Here is a 15117-nt window from a genome sequence, read left to right as displayed (position 1 = left end):
CCGGCCAATCTATCACACCACTTCTGCAGTGTATCAGGTTAAAACCAGCAAAGACCTTAGTTCAGTGCATCAAATTACAATTTAGTGTTTTCTTGCAGCCACTCCAAACAAATCTGGATTAAAACAGTTAAACAAAAAAGCTTATTCTCTTCATGGGTAAGTGATGCAGAAATGACATAGCAATGATAAAAGCCTAAACATACTGTGTATAAAGGAACCCTGAAGTTTTCAGGGATCAGCACTACCATGTTAAGCATGACAGTAGTGCTTTGCTGCCCTGTTCATTCCTCATTCCTAACCCAGCCACGTGCTCTTCAGCCCAGCTCCTCTGACAGTCTCTCTCTCCCCCTTCATGCTTCAAAGAGGGGTAGCCCTCTAATCCATCAAGCCATGGACCTGGAATCAGGCTACTATCCCACTTCTACTCCCAGCTTACAGTGCTATTTCTCTCTCCAGAGAACTGTCAGAGCAGGGCAGTGCTACTGTACATGCAGGACCAATAAGCACCTCCAGCTCTCAAAGGTGACATAATGCAACGAGCACCAGGTGAGATTTCACCTCTGAAAAGTGAGAAGGAAGATATGCCCACAGATCCTTTTTCTGCAGCCTTCACTATGGAGTGACAATCCCAAAGAAGTTGAATACGAAAAGGAAATACAGGTGAGAAAAACACACCTTTTCTAACTAGCTCTTACTCCAACAGCTTTGCTATGTCATTTGAATTTTTCCTAATGCTGACAGGAAAGACACTGTTGTCCATCCTTTAGTTACAGAGTTCTCTTTGGGATAAAACACACACTGTTAAAACTGACCACTCCTTTTGCCAGGATGAAGTCATGTGGGCTATGGGACATGTGGACCTTTGAAACTGCACAGAATGACAGCTTGAGATCCCACAATTACAGCATTAAAATACTTCCTATAACTACTTCTTAACTCCTGATATTTTCACAACAGTAAAAAAATATCTTTGGTACCCTGGCATGAACAGTCCCTCCATTCTCTATGAATGAGAAACAAGCTGACTGATGTTAGTTACCTGACATTTTGGTTTGAAAAGGTTAAATTTTTTCTCCTCAGTTTCTCTTGCAATCAATGGCAAGTGATTAATAGAAGTGAACTACAGCTGACTGTGTTTTACAACTTGCTGCTGGCCATTTATTCTTTACTTATTTGTCCAATCTGCATTTATGACAAGCACATTAGAGAGATGCTCTTCTCACCTTGGCACACGACACAATGAAAATACAAATACAAAGAAATACAAATGAAAAGACCATATATGCTGCAATGGACATGGTGGCACAATCATCCAGGTAAACTCTAATGAGTGAGACCACACAGCTCCTGGCACCCCCACTCATCCTACCAGTTCATTTCCATGTATCAGACCAAATAAACTGTTCTCCGAGTTAATCTCAGAAACAGTGACGAGAGAAAATAAAAGTAAATTATAACAAAGTATGAAATAGTACAGTGGCAGACCACTGTCCTTCACTGAAGGACATTCTTCAGACTGAAGAACTCTGCTGGAAGTGAAGGGGTACAATGAAGACTCACTAAAAGCAGGAGGAATCGTCATTATTTTGGGAAACATATTTTGGGTTTTCTCTCTTTTTCTGACACCATGGGGTGAAGCAGCAGCTTCCAACCTTTTCAGTGCTGGTCTCTGGAAGAGTTTTTATGTGTAAGGACAAGGGTAAACACGCAAGCAGATATCACATACCATTAAGGTTGCTCCAAATCAAGCTTTGAATAGTGTCTTAAACAATGAGCACCTGCAAATGATGAGGAATGAATCTGAAAACACCTTGTGTTTTTCCAGTCATCATTCACATAGAGTTGACTGAGTCTCTCCACAACTAGGACAAATAATGGCATGAAAAGTGTGCAGTAGCACCTGTATGCACACAGTCTCGATGGGTTACAAAATACACACTGGAACCATCAGAGAATGGTGACCTTCAGTTATCAGCAAGACAAAGACACAGTGTGTCCTGGTAGAAACAGCAAGACAAACAAGGAAGAATGTTTGCCAACCTCTCTGGTACACAGGCAGAAAGTTCTCTCAAAACCCAGTTCAACAGGTGTATTAACTCAGGGATCTGCAGATAATAACTCTTGGTCAGTTAGTTTAGCTGGGGAAGAGTGGTATAGAACTTCAAGTTCAATGCACACACCGAAGATACTTCTGCCAGGACATTGTTTAGATTAATATCCTCACATCACATTTGTCCATAACCCAGAGATGAATCTCAGGTCTGGCCACCAAAGCACAGTGGCTCAATATATGCATCAGCAGGTTATTACATGAGTACTACTGGTTAGTTTGTCTATTGTTGTTCATGTATTTATTGAGAAAGGTTGTTATTTTAATAAAATTAAGAGCACATCTTGGATCTCTTCCATGGCAGCAAAGCCAAGGTAAGCTGCAGAGACGGAATTAAAAAGCCATTTCTTACTTCAGGAACTTCTGGCTTGAAAAAATATCAAGAACGCATATCTTTACACACACAACCCAGCACAAGAAGCCCATTTTTGGTTACAAAGGGGTACTCTGCACTAGTAAAGAGAGACATATAGGAACAAGTAAGGACTAAGCAGAACTGAGGCATCAACATGCACTTGTACCCTCTGGTATTTGGGAGCTGTCTCCACGGAGGGATGTAGCAACAAACCAGCTTCCTCTTGCAGCAGGATTACATTACCTGAACTAAGATGGGAGCCTTGACTTACAGTAAGTCAAGATATCACCATCTGCTTTCACAGCCTTCCACACAAAGGTCTCAACAGCAAAACTGTGAACAGATTTCAGAGGTGCAGAATCAGGACCTAAATTAACGGGGTCTGTTTAATTATCCACTATAACAACAAAAATTATTAACCACGGATGATTAGCAGTTATTTTGTTAAGGAAAAGGCTTGAGGTGAGGATAACATTAACAACTCAATCTTATTTCTGAACATGTGACTTCAAGGGCAGAGAGTTCACAATTTGCACTACATAGTAGAACTCAGGTGTGAGAGTAAAAATGGTGAGACAAAAATATACATCCACAAATCTTGATTTCTATACAATTATTTTGCAAAGGTCTCATAACTAACAGTCCCCATGACTACCCTGCATAAAAGCTGTCCTAAAGATTCTCAGACAAGTAGTGACCTAAGATCAGATTCCATACCCTGTAAGTGCAGGAAACCTCAGGTAACAATAAGCATTCTGTAAAAACTCAGCAGTTACATGTAAGAAATTTCTGTTCGGTCAGAACCAAAAAGCCAACACGTTTATTTATTTGGCAAGAGAAAATACTTGTTTTCTTATGGCTTCTTCTTCTTCTTCTTGCAAAATAAAGGGATCTCTATAGAAATGTAGAAAAAGCACACCAGCAACTGAGTCTCTTGGCAAGAAACAGCATCAATATGATTACTAAATATCCTCCACAAGGTTGATAGGAGAGGTGGTGAGCCAGATGGTAGCCACAGGAAGAGCAACCTCTGCCATGCCAGCTGAGATAACAGATAAAACCTGACAGCAGTGTTCCTCTTAGGTGGCTGAAACAGAATGTACAGAACCTGTTAGCAATCTATTTAGCCCAGATCAATATTTGAATAGCAATTCAAGGGTAGCAAATGGCTAAAAAGCCATTCCATACTCTTTAGTAATTTCCACTAAATGGTTCAGGAGCGGACAGAGCACATCTTGAGTCCAGAGCTAGGAGCCCACATCGCTATGGAAAAGCAGCTCCTGGAAAGAGAGTTGACTGGACAGACTAGCCAAAGCCTCTATTTCCTCTCATCACATTTTTGGCACATCTCCTTGATGCTTTTTACGCCTCCTTAAAAATGTACTTAAATCCTTTTGTCTGCTTTAAAGGTTACACATCTTTAGCCTGCATTGCTAAAACTTACTTTCCTTGAGCACCATCAATCTCATCATCGCAGAAAGTTCCTAAGGGAAGGACTACCATAGTAAGTGCAACTCACACAAAAGTTTTAAATTCCCCATGTCCAATGTTTCTGAAAGATTTGTGGGGTATCAGACCTCTTGCAGAGTTACAAATTAGCAAAGACACAAACCAAATTATTTGGATTTTCACAATAGTTCTCAAACATACCCATCTCTGAAAGTACATTGCCTATCTTCAGCACATAAATATATGTTGTTGCAATAACAACTTACCAGACAGGAAGTAAAGAAAGCAAAATCTTAAGACTAATTCAGCAAAGTTATTCATTATGGGCATAAAGTCATCCCTACTCAGCAAAGTTTTAAAACATATGATTAACTTGGAACACATGTTTAAATTCTTATTAATTTCAGTGAGATTATGGATGGGATATGGAAACAAATACTCTGCAGAATTGGATCTTATGGAAGAACAAGCTCAAGGAAATAAAGCTGCAAACTCTCCACTTCAGAATTTTCCTCTCAATGCATTAAAATGCACACATTCCACAGAAGCAAAGGTTATCCATCAACAGCAAAACTCACATGAGAGATCAGGACCCTGTCAGCTCAAATACCCACTGGAAGAATATACTCTAGCTTTATATGTAAGCCATGTTCTCCAACAGGCAAAAGGGACCAGCACAAGGCCACAGATGTGTAGCTCATTGGCATGAAGAAATAAATTAAAAAAAAAAAAAGATAAATAAATACAGGATGCTTTAGCCACTCTACCATCTCAAATGCATACTTTTCAGTAAGAAAATATGTACTTTTGATATATATTAATATGGAGATAAAATGCTGGTTTTACAGAATTATTCTCATGTATCTTTAACACCATCACCCATCCAAGAGTATCACACCTGCAGTTTTCAAGGGACTATGGCTAAAAGCCAGCTCTGACATAAAAGGTTATCATTTTCATTGAAAGCACTTCTGAGTCCTACCAAGGCAGAATTTGTCCCACTAAAACCTGTGCTCACAGAAGTTGTGAACTTTGTTAATACTTTTCCTTTTAAGTTTTATTAATGATTGGAAGAAAGATAACCAAAACACACAACAATGAAAGAAGAATCAACTGAACACTAGTAAAAAAATAACCCATGGAGTCTTTTAACTCCATTCCATTTGGTGGTACAGAATCTATCAGTGGGGTGTTTTACTGTTTTGGGGGGTTTTGGGGTGTTTTGTTGTTTGGGGTTTTTTGATGTGTTTGATTTTTTTGTTTGGGTTTTTTTCTCCCAAGAACTGCAACCAAGATTGATAGCTCCAATAAAAGAAAATTAAAATTGTTCCCTGAACAGACAGCAGGAACATGGGCAGCATTGCAGGAAAATCAAAAGCACAATAATAAACCAAATAAAATCTACATATGTGTATGTAAGTATCACATATTTTCTGCCACTTTCATTGAGCTTTGCAATTTTCAGGTGTCATAAGAGGATTGGCAGCGAAAATAACTGCAGAAGGAAAATATTATCATTTTGACCCATATCAGTAAACAAAACTAACTTCACAAGGAAAAGCATGGTCAACACGCCTCAAATGCTACAGTGCCTGTGTCTGGACCTCATGCCAAGGGATCAAATAAAAAAAATAACCAAACCCAACAACAAAAATCTGTAAAAAGCAGAAAGGCACTAAAAGGTAACTTTCAAACACAGAAAACAAACCAAGGAGCTCTTAAACAAGTCGTCTCTTAAGTTTGGGCTTTTTTTTTTTCTTAAACTAAAGCATTACAAATCGTGCTAATGTTGATATAGATCTTTTCAAAGCAACTAGTGGTATATGTCACCCTAAGATGTGATCGTAATTACTATGCTTCTAAAGAGACAAAAGCACTGCTTGCCAAGCTTGCCTGCCAGTATTTCTTCAAAGCTACTTGTTAGTCATTTCGACAATAACAGCTTATCTCTACTTGGTCATGATGTGCTATCCACAAGGCTCTTTATTTATTTATTTCAGAGAGTTGTTAATGTAGGCAAACTTGACAGTCTCTTGCAATATCTTCCCACAAAAGGGGAGGATCACATCTATTCCAGGCAGCTGCTTGGCATTTTTTTATCTAATGGTCCAGCTCTAAATTAGCTGCCTGCTTCACCTGTGTGTGTCCCCCCCATCCTATAAGGCTAAACCAGAACAAAGGTTCTACTTGTGTTCCCCATGAAAAAACTCGAATAAATTATGTCTTGCTCCTGTTGTTCCAGCAAGCTGGTTAATTGCATTTGTTTCATATATCTCCAAACAGCCTGGTACATTAATTACATTCTGTAACACCAAGCTCCTCTGATTCACTCTGTCACTTCCACTGAGCACTTTAATTGTATTCCTTCTAGCTACATACAATTTTAAACACTTACTAATAATTACATTTCTACAGCCTGATGTTTGCAGTTTGTATACAAAGCTATCTCCCATATCGGTGGCCGTAAAGTTAAGGATCTTATGTTACAGCAAGAAAAACAGAGTAAACATAAAACTATGACCACACTGATTGCCACAAATGTTCTATTAAACCCTTTCACAGTTAGAACTTCCAACTGTGTAGCACGTACACAAATTACACAGAAATTTCCTTACTGAACATTAAACTGCAGAGCATATTACGGAACCAATGTAAAACTGTACTTGAATGTCTCCTTCTTCTCACCTATTCTGCCTCCTTTCTTGCTAGGGGGTGGTGGAGAACCACCCAAAGCTGCCTGTGACTGCAAACAATAAACCCAGAGCCCTCGCCTGGGGGCTGTACAGTAAATGCTGGGAGCAGCTTCCTGAGACAAAGTTTTCTCTGACAGACATGCAAAACCAGCCAGGGTCCCAGTCATTAAATTCACCTCAAGTCTAAAGGACTGCTTAGAGTTGCAAATACTCAATCCTAGGAGCACTGCTGCCAGCACAGGCTCCTGGAGAATTGGATGCTCGCTCCTAGTCTTGTGCTTGAACTGCTGCAGCGCATCCACCGTCTGCGCGGCAGCACAGCGCCCACCCCTACTTTGAAAGGCAATTTACCCTTGCACTGAAGTTCTCGCCCTGCTAAACCGTACTTCCCCGAGATGATGATCATTTACAGCTCCCCAGCCGTTACTTAAACTCGAAAACCGCAAGAAACGCTGCAGAGCAGACCCAAAGGGGGAGGGAGGGGGGGCGTGAGGAAACCCACTCTTTCCCCAGAGGCTGCTGAGCTTCATGAAAACACTCCCTCTGGAAAGCCCGGAACGAGGGGGAACACGGTGGGAAGACCCCCCGCCCCACCTGCCCGGCACGGCGGGGGTGGAGGGGGGTGGTCGTGCCGCGCTGCCGCCGCCCCGCGCCCCCAGCCCGCCTCCCTCCCTCCCTCCCTCCTTCCCTTCCTGCCGCTCGCCAGCGCCGAACCAGGCGTTGAGGGACTCTGGAAATCCGCCAGTTCGCCTCACCTGGAGCCGAGGCAGGGCTAACCTATTTATTTCATCAGCTGGCTCTCCCGGTGGAAAAGTTTAACAATAGAAGGCGGCAAAGTAATACCAGCTACGACAGCTCCCTGCCTTTCCTTTCGCGTTCCCGCTTCCCACCCCCCCCCAATAAAAGATTTAACACGGTAGTTTTTACTCTCTCCTCGCCACCTCAAGCTGACATTCTTCCATTCATAAGCTGCTTTCCCATTAAGTTAGCAGACGGGAAGGACTGCTTATTGAAAACATATATTCTCCCTCTTCTGACCCCTCCCTCCCCAAATACCATTTTTATATCAGGGACAAACTTAAGGCTCTGTAGCGTTAAAGCTTATAATGCCGTCCATGTGCTGTCCAAAATCAGATTCAGATGAAGGGGATTTCTGCACAGAAATGACATGTCTAAAATAAGAGAACTTACCATAGACTTGAAAAAATGCAAATCCGAAGAGCAGGAGTGGCGTCAGCAGACCCATTTTGACATAGTAAAAGCAATCCCGATTGCTTGCGAGACTAATTCCACAGAGATCAAAAAACAAAAAAAAAAAAAAAGAAAGAAAAAAAAAAATCCAAAGCCAGTAAGAGGTAGGTCCAAAAGTTTGCAGTTTCCTAGCAGCTACTTAAAGTGGAAAGGGAAATCTTGAAATCAAAAGCTGCTGATGCAAAGGTCTTGAATGTGACACTTTTAGATCCATACAGATTAGAGCAGCGAGTGAGCTCCGGAGGCTTCTGCTTTGCACACACGCTCCTTCCTAAATTCCCACCAATCCAGCCCGAGCAGAGGAATTATTCAAGTGTGTCTAAGACTCTCTTTAGGATCCATGGCAATCCAAAAGCAAGCTCTTTCTTCGGAAGACAAGGAGAGACTCTGAGAAAGGACCTGATTCCTAGAAAGTGCTCCACAAACTTCCCGGCACTTTGCAGGAAAACCATTGGCTTGGTTCGGCTATCTTGCTTTCCTCTCGCCCTCCCCCTACCCTTTTCTCTCCCTTTCTCTCCCCAAATCAGTTCAAGCTGCAGAGTTTCTCACTTAACTTCCATAATAGGAACGCCCAGGCAATGTGCTACACGGGAGGGGAACGGCTTGCTTTCTCAGCATCCCCTCAAAAAAAAAAAAAAAAAGAAAAAAAATGGAAAAAAAAAAAAGCAAAAGCCGTGTCCCCTAACCACCTCCCTCCTCCTCAAGCGACCGGGAAACTGTTGAGGCAGGACCCCGCGCGTGCCGCTGCTTGTGCCGCAGCGGTTGGGCGGCGGGGAGCGGGGAGGCGGGGCGCTCCCCCGCCAACACTCTATCCGGGCGCGCCCCGGCGGTTCCGCCGCTCCTCTCGCCGCCTCCTCTCCTGTCTCCTCCCCTCCTCTCCCGCCGCCTCCGCCTCCTGCCGCCGCGGACACACCGGCTGGCAGCGAGAGGGAGGAGAATGAGCGCGGCTCCCGAGGCTGCCTGGGGAAGGGAGGCTGCGGGGTGTGGACTAAACCACTGCGCTCCACACCCACGCGTCCCTCTCTCTCTCCTCCCGGGGTAGGGAGACGGGGACGGCGATGCCAGCCGGCAGCCCTAGGGCTGGGAGTCAGGCTCGCTGTCTCCCCTCCACAGTTGGGTGTATGTAGGTGGGATTTACATGATTGCTCCTCAGCGCTTCCCCTTTAATGGGCAGCTAATTTTTCGGTAAGTGATTTCATGGAACTGTTCTCTAATTATTCATTTTCCCCTCTCGCACGCGTAACGCGGGCGCTCGAGAGTGAGACCCTCGAAAGCGTATTCCCCAGGGATTTCTCCGCTGGCCCGCTCTGTGGAAAAGGTGGCAAATAAAATAAAACACAAAACAGAAGACCGCCTGTGTCCCACAGAGCCTGTGGGACCGGCGGGCTCCGCCGAAAAACCCAGAGCCTCCAGCCTCCCGTCCCTTGCATGCAGCGGAGCTCCCGCCAGCGAAAGTTTCGTGTTCCCTGGAGGCGGCGGTGAGGGAGATGGGAGAAGGGGCCGCCTCACCCCGCAGTAACCAGGGAGAACAGCCCCTCTCCCCCACACGCTCAGAACAAACCCCGAACCACCAGAGCAGAAAGAGGGGAGGGACACGAGGGAAGGAGCAACACGGAGAAAGGGGAATTTAACGGCGCCCGGTGCGGGAGAGGGGCAGAGACAGCCCGAGAGGGAGACAGAGACACCCGGTGAGGGGGAGCAGAGGCGCCCCGTGATGGGGGCACAAACAAACACCCCGTGAGGGGGGCACAGACACCCCGTGAGGGGGGCACAGCTACAGACACCTCGTGAAGGGACACAGACACGCCGTTAAGGGGGCACAGCTGCCCGTCAGGGGACACCTACCCCCTCTGAAGGGACACAGCCGCCCCCTGAGGGGACACACACACCCACACCCGTGAGAGGGCACACCTCCCCACCGTGTCACACGCGGCCCCGCGAGGGGACACACGCCCCCGCGGTGTCACACCAGCCCCGCGAGGGGACACACGCTCCACGGTGTCACAGTAGCCCGCGAGGCGGACACAGCAGCGTGTCACAGCAGCCCCGCGAGGACACACGCCCCCCACGGTTCACAGCAGCCCCTTGAGGCACACACAGCCCCGTGAAGGCACACACGCCCCCGCGGTGTCACAGCAGCCCCGCGAGGGGACACACAGCCCCGCGGTGTCACAGCAGCCCCGCGCTGTCCCGCCGTGCCCGGGCCGCGGCAGCGCCGCTCGGTGAAGGGCCCGAGCGCCCCCTACTGTACGGCGGGGGCAGCGGCCGCCCCCCCGCGCCCGGCGCTGCCTTTTGTGCGGCGGCTCTGGGGGCTCTGAGCTTTCCCCTCGTCCTGCTTGCTTGCTTTCTTTCTTTCTTTTCCCCTTAATTTTGCATATAATAGAGATTTATTCTTTTAATAAGTTCTCCGCGCAAAAGATCCGAACGGTATTTCTGCAAAATGTACACGGCTCCCCCCCCTCCACGCACACACATAAAAAATGGTCCGCAAGTTAATTCTTCCTTGATTCTTGTGTGCAATCAGTGACAACTATTTTACCATCGCCAAACGTGACACTGGTTTTTTTTTAGGTGTCTGGGAGAATTATTGGTATTCCATACAAAGCCAAGATGAAAACTCCAAAGCCTCTTTATGCAAATCAGGGAACGATGTCCCCTTGTACTCACAATCTGCCCTGCAGATAAATACTATAGAATAATAGAGTGGCCTGGGCTGGAAGGGACCTGAAGGATCATCTAGTTCCAAACCTCCTGCCATAAGCAGGAACACCTTGCACTAGACCAGCTTGCTCAGAGCTCCATCTAACCTGACCTTGAAAGATTCCAGGGATGGAGCATCCACAGCTTCCCTCAGCCACCTGTTCCACTGGCTCACCACCCTCACAGTAAAGAATTTTTTCCTAATATCTAAGCTAAATCTACTTTCTTTCAGGTTAAAGCCATTCTCCTTGTCCTGTCACTACATGTCCTTGTCAAAAGTCTCCCTCCATCTTTCTTGTAGGCTCCCTTCAGGTACTGGAAGGCCACATTGAGTGGGCAAAATCATCTCTTTTCTAAGCTAAACAATCCCAATTCTCTCAGCCTTTCTTCATAGCAGAGGTGATTCATCCCTCTAATCAACTTACTGACCTCCTCTGGACTCACTCCAACAGGTCCATGTCCTCCCTGTGCTGGGGACCCCAGAGCTGGAGGCAGCACTACAGGTGAGGTCTCACCAGAGCAGAGCAGAGGGGAAGAATCCCCTCCCTCCCCTGCTGGTCATATATTGCTACACCTGAAGACTAACTGATGAGGAAGGCTGCAATTAAAGCTAATTAGGGTCAGCTGATCAAAAGGGTAAGCTTTGTCAGTTTACTTGTGAATTGGCAAAACAAGAAGACCATGACTATCTGATGACAGTCTGTGTAACATACATGAAATATTAAAGAAAAGTTTCCTTTGTACTGGACAAATACACAGTGTCAGTGAAAATGCTTGTTTATAGCTAAGTTTTAAATGGGAAACGGCTACACACTGTACAGTCATTTTTCTGCTTCTCAAATAAATTTAAGATAAATTTAATAATTGCTGATGTAGACCATAACACTTTGTAGATACATGCAGTCTTCAAAGCCCTTAGGTACAGAGGTACCTGTAGAAGAGTATAATGACTCATATAAACATTCTCAGGGAAATCAATGGATTATCCATTATAACTGCTACTGTTTTATTCATTCACTTCTGTAGAATATCACTTTTAAACTATTAAACACTTTGCAAAACTTCAAAAAGTTTCAGCCAATTTTAAACAAGCATTTTCACAAATAGATTTTGCTCATATGTATTTCACTGATTTAGGGTTTTTTTTTTCGAGAAGAGTTAACTGTTCCTCAAAATAAAATAAAAGGTCATCCAAAGACATCTGGAGCATTACAGAAGAGCTTCACATGCGTTGTGTCTTACAGGCACAGGACATGTCACAGACCAGAGCCACTGGCCTGTGGGCAGTGTTCTCAGGACAGTGTTTGCTTCCATTATAAGATGAGATCCAGATACTGGAATAAAAAAAACATATGCTTGTCTCTCTGGTCTTTCAGTACCCTCCAATGAACACGGCCAACAGGACAGGTGTTCTCTGCTTGAACAGCAAAGTCTGTACAGAGGAACTGAGTGTGCCAGCTTTTTGTTTGGCTATGAGCAATATGCCACCTGATTAAATACTTGTGTGAGCAGGATGAGGAAAGGATATGTCAGTGTTGGTGCACACAAAGCTTCAGTTCAAAGAGCATTGTCGAGGTGGAACTTTAGAACAGGGAAATGGCACAGTAAGATTGCCCTGATTCACACTGAGGTCAATCATCAAATGAGGAAGGACTAATTTGGAAAAACAGGGGTGAGATCAGGTGTGTGCCAGTGGTAGAAGTAAAGGTTTCATTGCTTTCCCAGTCTGATATTTCATGTCTTTGTTTCCTAGACTTACACATCTGCATTAAAATACATATTTAGTATATGAAAGATCAGATCCAGTGTTTAAAGAACGAAGCATCGACCTCTCTTCAGGTGAGCTCTGCCATTCACAGGGTTTTTCTTCTAAACCAACATTGCCATGTCTGGTGTTACATATGTATATAACATACCCTCTTTCCTGGTTGCCATAAAAACCTCTTGTTATGTTCTCCAAGAAGAAAGGTTACATTGAGGTGGATCATATAGAATTTCTTATGGATACCAGAAGTACTCACCCAGGGAATTGCTGAAAGTGAATAGAGATCTTCAATATCAAAAATATATATGTGGTGGGATGACCAGGTAATTTAAATGTAGGCAACTAAGTTAAGTTAGGAGGCTGGTCTTTCTAGGCTCTGGAACAGAGCAAAAGGTGGATCCAGAGGATAATTCAGAGCATGTAATGCTGGGCAACTTCAGAAACACAAAAAGAAAAAAAGGAAAAAATGACAGTGAGCATGGACCTTCCCAGAGAACAGACTTTTGTCTTCCTCTGTGCTTTTCTGTTCCAGGTCACTGGGTTCTGATGTCATCTGACCATTGAATACATGATGAGAGAAGAGAATTTATAGATTTTAATCCTTATAAATGCTGAAGCATGATTATCATTCCTGCTACAATCAATAGGGTCTTCCACAGGAAGATTGTACGTGAGAGGTAAATCAGGAACTGAATCCAGGAAAAGACGTGTTGTTAAAACAGTGTAAGTGCTGTGGCTGGATCTGTCTCACAAAGCCCCCTGAAAAGTAGCTTTTCTGCTGTCCCTGGCTACATCAATTCTGACTAATCTACTTTCCTAGAACCACTCTTGTGGATTAAAAAAAAAAAAAAAGGGTGATGGAAGCACGTGCTTGTCTCTCTGTCTCACAGGTGTCTCTTACTTGCAGCCCAGAGGGTCACCTTCTGCTTCAACATTAAAAATTCCTCAGTTGTGGCATCTGACTTCAGAGTGTTCCTCTGGAAATACCAATCAAGCAACACTAAGAACCCTATTTTGAAATACCCTTAGTTTGCTAGACTGTGTTAGTATGTTTGCACAATTTTTAATTACTAGTACAGCTACAGTGCTTACTGCAATTATGAGAATGATCTATACTGTTGGTAAGATAAATATTTGGTAAATTAAGTTATTGCAAGTTTTTTGCTATACATCATATGCTCAGTTTAGGGTTTAGCTCATTAAATAAGTGAGAACTGGTAAGAGAAAGATGGTACAGTTTTTTGACAATCTTTAAAACAGCCTCACCTGAAATAAATTCTACTTGATTATTTTGTTTTTAAAAGAGTTTCAGAGCAGGTAATAAGCAGAAATATTTGCATTATAGATATAATATTACTATGTAAAGATTTTGTACATCCTACTTTCCCTTTGTTCTATGAATGTGCATTTATCACCCATTAAAAAAAAAAAAAAGATACAGTGTCTTTTCCACTTTGCAGTTTGGTCAAAAATTCAAGAAAGCAGAAAGAAAATTTGTAGTTAAAAAAGAATTTGAAAATGGATTATACATAAAACCAGGGTCAATTTTTTTCCTTTCTGGGGCAGAATGGGGAGTAGAAAGGAAGCTTCTAGTTGTGGCACTCACCAAAAATGGGTAAGTATACTGCCATGCAAAACAGAGGTCTGTCTTTTCCTGTGGAGTAAAAGATGGCAGCACACCATCCTTTCAGATACCTGGAGCTGCCATTACAGAGAGCAACAGCATCTTTGCATTAGGGGGGTAAGAACAGCACATGTTAGAAATACATCTGTGACACACTGCAGGAGTGGCTGGAACTCAAAACCCGCAGTGTGAAGAGTAGAGGACCCATCACAGTCACAAACTGTGACCAAAGTTGTTCCAAAGCTGCTGGATTTTGTGCAGACTTGCAAAGAGCAGGTGGAACCAGACTCTTTTCAGAGTGCCCAGGGATGGGACAAGAGGCACTGGACACCAGCTGCAGTGTGGGAGGATTCCAGTTAAAGGTCAGGAAACAGCATTTTCAAACAGGTGCCTGAGGGGGCTGTGGAATCGTGGCCCCTGGAGGTATTCAAAACTTAATTGGACAGTACCCTAGACATTGAAGGTGGAACTCTTTGGAGTTAGATGAGAGAATCTCCAGAAGTTTCCTCTGAGCCACATTTTTCTAAGGTTCTATGATTCTATGACTGGCAGTACTGACAAAGTTCTGATCACGTAAATGTACTTTATTTGACACCAAACACCAAGGTTTCTTAGTAGAAATTTATATGCTAGGGTGTTCAGTAGCACTCACTTCTATTATAAATTACATAAAACTGCACACACGAGCTATAAATAAAAAGATGGCTTGATCTTGCTCAAATTTAAGCCATTCCTGCTGCAACACTAGGAGCCTTCATTGAGAGACTCCTATGCAGACTGAACAGCGAACATTACAGGACCAGAAGAGTGTTCCTTGCTCTCTTGTGATTGGAAATGCTTTTTTTTCCAGCTGCAGTATCTAAAATTAATAGCCTTTCTACCAATTGCAGTATGCTGCACATCAAGTTATGGCTGTCTCCACCCTGCAGACTGTAGCATGAGTTCATAATTTGCAGCAGGACACACTGCATCCCTTCCAGTCCTTCCACCGACTGTGTCTAGTTAGCCTTGGCCACGCCAGGAATTTCCTCTTATACACTAATATTTTCACAGTGATATTTCTTAACCTCTCCCATTTGTAAGGGTTGTGATTGTGCCTGTCTGCTGCATTAGGAACTTCTGTTCACTCTCTTATATCCAGAACTCCGTGTAAGTTATGCAATTCTTAGT

At 43.9% G+C, this 15117-nt stretch overlaps 1 protein-coding gene and 1 long non-coding RNA gene across 2 annotated transcripts in view; one reads left to right on the top strand and one right to left on the bottom strand.

Annotated features, from left to right (window-relative positions):
- ROBO2 (roundabout guidance receptor 2) overlaps positions 1-15117 on the bottom strand; it is an 882996-nt gene that overhangs the window by 433333 nt on the left and 434546 nt on the right. The window lies entirely within an intron of this gene.
- On the top strand, positions 8929-12992 carry LOC108640472. Its single transcript, XR_001921205.1, has 3 exons — positions 8929-9043; positions 12312-12397; positions 12856-12992. It is a non-coding gene; the product is annotated as an uncharacterized LOC108640472 (long non-coding RNA).

This window comes from Manacus vitellinus, unplaced genomic scaffold (genome assembly GCF_001715985.3).
Source record: "Manacus vitellinus isolate BGI_N305 unplaced genomic scaffold, ASM171598v3 scaffold_34_pilon, whole genome shotgun sequence".
Lineage (NCBI taxonomy): Eukaryota > Metazoa > Chordata > Aves > Passeriformes > Pipridae > Manacus > Manacus vitellinus.
Note: the sequence above shows the minus strand (reverse complement) of the source record. Positions and strands in the feature narration are given on the sequence as shown.